Source organism: Lipotes vexillifer, unplaced genomic scaffold (genome assembly GCF_000442215.2).
Source record: "Lipotes vexillifer unplaced genomic scaffold, Lipotes_vexillifer_v1.1 scaffold120, whole genome shotgun sequence".
Taxonomy (NCBI): Eukaryota; Metazoa; Chordata; class Mammalia; order Artiodactyla; family Lipotidae; genus Lipotes; species Lipotes vexillifer.
The window spans coordinates 2,718,013-2,725,392 of record NW_006791240.1 but is presented as its reverse complement, the minus strand read 5'-3'; positions in this window follow the sequence as shown (position 1 = coordinate 2,725,392).

The window sequence follows — 7,380 nt, the reverse complement described above, 5'->3', positions numbered from 1 at the left end:
AAAAAAAAAAAAAAAAAAAAAAAAATTACAACGGCAACAGCCTTATTTCCAAAAAAGTCATATTCATAGATATCAGAGGTTAGGTCTTCAATATACATTTTTGCAGGTTACCACTCAATGTACAACAGACAGCTTATTAAAGTTTTATTTGATTTATATTAAGCAGGAAGCTCCAAGTCTGGTGTAAGAATCCTGACCTGAATCTCCAAAGAGAGTTATGGTTCTTTAATCAATTCCAAGACTTAAGTCAGTTGACAAATCTAGAGTCTCTTGAATGAAGGGGAGGCCACGTCCTCTTGAAGAGGGAACCTTGTACGTAGCTGAAAATTGATGCTTCCTCTCAGCTGTCTCCAAAGGAACTTGCGCCCAGTTGCCGGGGTGGTTATGCACTGAGGAAGGGAAAATAATCAGACTCTTCAGGGTTTACTAAACGCTGGCTCTGAACTGACACCAATTCCTAGAGATTCCTAAGCCACAAGCAGGGGATTTTGAATTTGAGGTGATTAATGGAATTTTGGCTCAGGTTTGTCTCATAGGGAGCCCACTAACACACCCATGGTATCTATAGGTGTCTGTGGAAGAGAGAGGTGCTGCTTGAACCTTTGGCAGGCCCTGATAGGAGAATTACAGTGCAGACCTTTATGATTTTGGAGCAAAGCTGTGTCATCCTCTGCAGACAGCTACATTTTTGGGAAACAGGTTTCTGATTTGTTACTGGCCTGAATGCTTGACCATGGACTACCAAGTTTCCCATGTGACCTGAGCTGCCTATCCTGAATGGACGTTGTCTGACCCACCAAGTCACAAAATTATACGTGTGCAGCAACCCTCAGTCAGTGAACGAAAGTCATATAAATATATAACATTGAACCCAAGAAGATCCTTAAAGCCATGAGCAATATCCAACTTACTCCTACTTCACTGTTTTCAACTCACACCTATGAGGACTTTCCTATGACTAGTCAACTGTAGAAGAAAACCTTTAGATCTGAAGTACAAATGGCTCTGCATTATTTGTTGGTACCACCCGAAAATGGATGGGTGCAGCACTATAGCCCCAAAAAGATGGCCTTGAAGGACAGTGGTGAAGAAAAATTCTCCCATTTGTTAGAACTTTGAGCAGTGCATTCGATTGTTAAGTTTTTCTTGAAGGAGATATGGACAAAAGTAAAAATATACGTCTTTTCATGGGCTGTGGCTAATGGTTTGGCTTGCTGTGGGAGACATAGAAGGATTAAAACATTTGTCAGAAGGAGGTCTAGGGAAGAGATATGTGAATTGACCTCTCCTAATAGGCACAAAGTGAGAAGATATGTTATGTCCTACCTGAGTGCTCACCAAAAAGCAACTCAGAAGAGAAAGCTCTTAATACTAACTTGGACAAGATGACCTGTTTTGTGGATATCAGTCAGCATCTTTCCCTTTCTTACCTAGAAGCTGAGACTGCTACTGGCCACTTCAGGCTCTTAGGCAAAATAGGCAAAAAATGATGACTTTAGTGGCTAGGGTGATTGATCCTGACAATGAAAGGGAAATCGGGTTGCCAATATTGCAAAGGAGCTAAAGAAGAGCTATAATGCAGGAGATCCTCTGGTCTGGCTCTGAATCGTCCCATGTCCTGTGATAAAAGCCAACAAATCCACACAGACACTTGTCCATGAATGTCCACAGCAGCATATTCATAGTAGCCAAAATGTGGAAACAAACTGCATGTCCATCAACTGATGAGTGGATAAACAAAATTTATAGATTTGTTTGTTTGTTTGTTGTGTATTTTGATATGTTTCATACTGAATGGAATAGCATTTAGGCATAAAAAGGAATGGGGTACTAATATACATGCTACAATATAGAGGAACCTTGAAAACATCATGCTAAGTGAAAGAAACCAGACATACAAAAAGCCACACCTATTATATGACTCCATTTATATGAAATGTCCAGAATAGGCAAATCTATAGAGACAGAAAGTATATAAGTAGTTACCTGGGCCTGGGTGGCTTAGGGGTAAGAAGGAGTAACTGCTAGTAGATACAGGGTTTCTTTTTGGGGTGATGAATATATTCTAAAATTGATTGTAGTGGTTGTTGTACTACTGTGTGAATATACTAAAAACCATTGAGTTGTACACTTTAAATGGATTAATTGTATGGTATGTGAATTATATCTCAATAAAGCTGTTTCTAAAAAGAAAAAAGCCAATGGAAAAGTACAACAATAAAATTCAGACAGGAATGTTAATAGCTCAGGCCCTTTAAAATTGAAAGTTTGATTTTCCTTATCAGGCAAGGGACTATGACTAGCCAATATGCTTGCTTTATGGTAAAAAAAAAAATATATTATTTTATTTTGTAGCTCAAATTGTTCTAACTTTGGCCATTGTAATTTTTCCATGCCTCCATCCTTTTGTTTTTTGAGCACTGCTTCACTTTCTGGCACTAGAAGATGCTCAGGCTCTTCTTTTATCTTCAGTGCCATTTTCATTTGATCTAATTACTGATGTAATTGGGTTTATATCTATTATGTAGATGTTTGCTTTCTTAAATAATTTATTTTTTTTGACTGTGGTGGGTCTTCGTTGCTGCAGGCGGGCTTTCTCTAGTTGCGGTGAGTGGGGGCTACTCTTTGTTGAGGTGCGTGGACTTATTGCGGTGGCTTCTCTTGTTGCGGAGCCCGGGCTCTAGGCACGCGGGCTTCAGTGGTTGTGGCCTCTAGAGCGCAGGCTCAGTAGTTGTGGTACACGGGCTTAGTTGCTCTGCAGCATGTGGGATTTTCCCAGACCAGGGCTCGAACCCGTGTTCCCTGCATTGGCCGGTGGGTTCTTAACCACCACGCCACCAGGGAAGCCCTTGATATTTGCTTTCCATTTTCTCATATGTTTTGTGTCATTTATTCTTCCTTTCTTGCTTGCTTTTGGGTTTAACAAGTATTTTTTTATTATTTCATTTTCTCCTCTATTATCTCTTCGGTTATGTCATCTGTTATTATGATTTTATTGGTTGCACTTGAAATTGTAATACATACCTTTGATTCATTATAATCTACTTTAGACATAGGTGCTTTACCATTCCTCAAACAATAAAAGAAGCTTACAAAAATTCAACTTCTGTTACTCCGTCTCTCCCCTGTGCTATTTTTGTTATACTCTACTTTTATATATGCTATAAATCCCACAAAATATTATTATTGTTGTTGTTTGAAAGAGTCAGTATTTATTTCTATTTGCCCACATATTTATCCTTTCAGGTGCACTTCATTCCTTCTTACAGTCCCATGTTTCTATCTGGTAACATTTATCCTCACCCTGAAAATTTATCTTTATTACTTCTTGTGTGTATACCTCCTGGCAACAGATGCTTTGAATTTTTTTGTTGGCTAGTTTGTTTTTAGGTTTGAAAACATCTCCATTTTGGCTTCAGTTTTGAAGGATATATTCACTTAATATAGAACTGTAGCCTGACATATTTTTAAAGTTTCAGTGTTATAAAGATGTCATCCTACTGTCTTCTGACTTCCACGGATTTTGTGTGTGTGTGTGTGTGTTTTTTCCTTCTCTCAAGGATTATGTCTGGAGAGTTTTATAATATTTTTGACCAGCTCTAACAGTTGTTTATATAGGATCCCAACTACTCCATGATAAGCATAACTGGAACTCATCTCTTCTTGGCTTTTGCATTGGCCATGACATAACCATTTCCGTGGTAGAATGCATCTTTGTCTTGTTCCTGAGCTTAAAAAGGAGTGTATCTGAAATGCCTCCATTAAGTATGATTACTGGTAACTACTCTCTATCAAGTTGAAGAAGATTCCTTCTATTCTTATCAGAGAATTATTTTTAATCATAAATAGATGTTAAAATCTATCATTCACCTTTTCCGAATCTGTAGAGACGGTATTGTATGTGGTTTTTCTCTTTTATTTCACTGTTGTAGTAAATTTCACTGACTGATTTTTATGGAGTTCAACAATCTTTGCATTTCTCAGATTAGCCACGCTGATAAATCCTCTTGATCATGACATATTCATTTTTAGAGCTTAGTTTTGGGTTTATATTTACCTGGTATATTTTTTCCATTATTTATCGAATACTCATAATTTCTGTATCTTTTGTTTATATGTGTCTCCAGTAAACAACATATTACTGGATTTTGTAAAGTCCAATCTGGAAAACTGTTAACACTATGTCTCCTGTTGGGAGAATATCTTTTTGTTTTCAGAACTCTTGAAAGTAAGCAGACTCTACTCCTCTCAGTGAGATCAGTAGGTCCTGATAACCCGAGGTCTCAGCAAAGTAAGAAATCTTCATCCTGAACCTCAATGAAAACCTTCCTCTGAGGCTGCAGTGCACAGTTCCTTCCCCTGGAGATTCAGGGAGAAGCTGTGTCTCAGACCCACTTTTCTTTATCATAGGGAAACTGCTCATGATTCAGAGAGTAGTTGGGAGGCAAAAATTGGGTATACCATTGACCCAGAGTCCCCTAAAAAAACTTTATAGATTTAAATTACCTCCTAAATTCAATATAATAACTTGTTTATTGTATGAAATTTGGAAAACATCAGAGATACAAAGAAAGAGTTGATAATACTTGCAATCCAGAGATAGTGTGTGTCACTCATTTGGGGACATGGTGTCTTTTTTTAATCTGAAGGTGTTAAAGGGAGTTTTTAGGCAACAACCAAGGCTAGTCCTCCTTTCTGTGTGAGTTTTGAAGGGCTGTATTTGGCCATCAGTCCACCAGGAATAGCATCCAATTTCAGGAAGTTCCAAGCAATGGGCATCATATCAGCATTACTGCCTGGCCACAGTGATATTTTCCATTATAAGACATGTCCGAATTTTAGAGATGCTAAAATATGAAAAAGAGTGTATTAGAGTTAATGAAATACAGTCATATGTTTTTTTGGTTTGTTTTTTTTTTACAGTCATGTTTTTTAATTGAAAATTAGCAGGTAGACTAGAAAGCTCTTTGAGTCTTTCCATCTGTATTTCTTTATTGATTTATCCTTCTGTTTTGTATATAAATAGAAAAATGCCTCAATAATATTGTATTGGTAAAATTTGGGTGGTTTTAACTTTCTTCTTTACATCTTTAGTGTACTGTGATTTTTAATAATGAATATAGAATTCCATAAAAATAATAAAGTATTACTCTTAAGAGCAAAATAATTAGAAAGCAAACAAAAAGTCTAATAGCAATAAGGGGAGAAGGAGGCTATTGAAATGTGAATAAATTGTTTTAGACTTTATGCTACTCTTGTGAAGTAGACACTTTGGAAATGTACATTACACTTTTGATCCAGAGAAAACTATTCCTATACCTCTTTCAAAGTAGAGTCCACATCATCAGATGGCCATTTGTCATTTAGAAAGATCATTTACAAACATGAAAAGCCTAAGAATATGCTCTAGGATTTAGGAAATGTGGAGAAGGAAGAGGGGACTGAGGTATGAAAAAACACAAAATAATAAAATTATTCTGAAATACTGGAACACATAAAATGGGAAGTTGAAAGATACAGATCAGAGGGGAGGTTTGGGAAGTTGGGACAAGATACTTCTCAGTTCATTAAACAAACAACTGATTCTTGAAGTAAAAAGAAAAAATCAGGGAATTAAAAAAAACCCCCACATTCTAAGTAGTATTTTCAGAGAGACATCATAGTTATTAGTGGATTTTCCTTTACTTGTTTATTATCCCTCAGCCTTCTAACTTTGAGAAGAAAAATATTAACAATAGAAACAAATTATCTTCTCTCTCTCATGCATTCTCTCTGCCCTCAACACTGCATTTCCCCTCCCCTCCCCCACCACATACTCTACCAGCCCATCTTCCTTCCTTCCTTCCAGTCACAGAGAACTCTTGCCCAGAGCAGCCTGCTCAGATATGGCACCAGATTCTAATTATGGCTTTTCTGAGTGACCCTTTAGCTCAATTTGTACCATCTTATCCCAGTGAACTTACTCTTGACCTTCAGAGTGTGATGACTATATCATCTGGGTCAGAAATGGGAATGCTTGAGTACCATGTGTGCATACTTGTGAGAACAGTGGACTACAACATCTGAAATGTCACAGTCCTGGAAAATCTATAAATTAGTTTCCTTAGGGATGGGTAAGTATTTTCTCCACATTCTCAACCTGTGGTCTGTTGGCTTTGTGTTTATCTGTATCAGGATTTGGCCCTCAATAAGCAGAGCTGCTACTTTCTCTATCCAAGTATCCCCGGCAGAACCTACTAGTTTCCAAGAAAGTGGCACCTTGAAATATATGGTTTTGATATTCATTATTATTTTGAAATTTTCTCAGGGTTAGATTCCTCATTTGTAAACTGTGTGCAAAAATACCAGCAACAGGGTCAAAATTTGCACACCGCATATTGGGAGCGCAAAAAATGTAGGTACTCTGTTTTCCAAATCTAATTTTATATTGCTCTGTATCCTCCAATCCTGTTGCTAGCAAAAATATAAAAACAACAACAAAAAACAACACCCCCAAAATGGATTTCTAAGCGTTCTCATTAGTGATAAATTCATCTCCTCCAGGCTATAAAACTCTCTTTCCAGCTAACTCAGTCTCTTTTGGATAAATATTCAATCCATCCAAAGTTTGAATCCTCCAAAAGAGCTGTTCCTCTGTTCCTCTTCTTTTGAGTTTTCCCTCCCCTCTCTTCTTTATAAGGTATGACCTAGGTGACAGGGGACATTTGTGTGCTCTGAGAGACTGACTACAGAAACCGTCAAAGGCAAGACCTTGTGTTAAAAATAGAACTCTGACCCACAACCTGCAGCAACCTGCCCAGGAAACCAACCCGTTATCTGCAATAAACAGCTCAGGAAGTCAGCCTGCTCTAAGTCAGACCTGCAGGAAGCCTAGTTGTTCTTTCTATTGACAATCCAAGAAACTAATATTTTCTGTTAACCACCCATCCAAATGGCCAGGACTTGATTAGTAACTGACATCTTCTTTAATTTTTGTCCCCGCTTCAAATTTAGGATCAACTAGAGAAAGCCAAGTATGCACCTAACCAACCACAAAGGATGCCCCACTTCAGTCAATCCCCTTACAACTCCCCCAGGCCAACAGCCTCCAATCAGGGCACACCCGAAGCCTTCCCTTTCTTCCACTATAAAGCTTTCCTACTTCTTTGCCAGGTGTGTTGAGTCTCTGTCAAAATGCCCGTGACGGCGGGTGGCTGACTCTCTTGCTATAGCAAGCTCTGAACAAATAGCACTTGCTTTTCTCATTTAGTTAGCCTTTGCTTATTCCCACAGTTCCCATAGTATCAGTGAGGAGCGACCAATCTCGTCCCATCCTTTCTGCCGGGCACGTACTGCCCTCCTGCTGAGACACATTGGACGTCTCTGGACATTGCTCTTTCC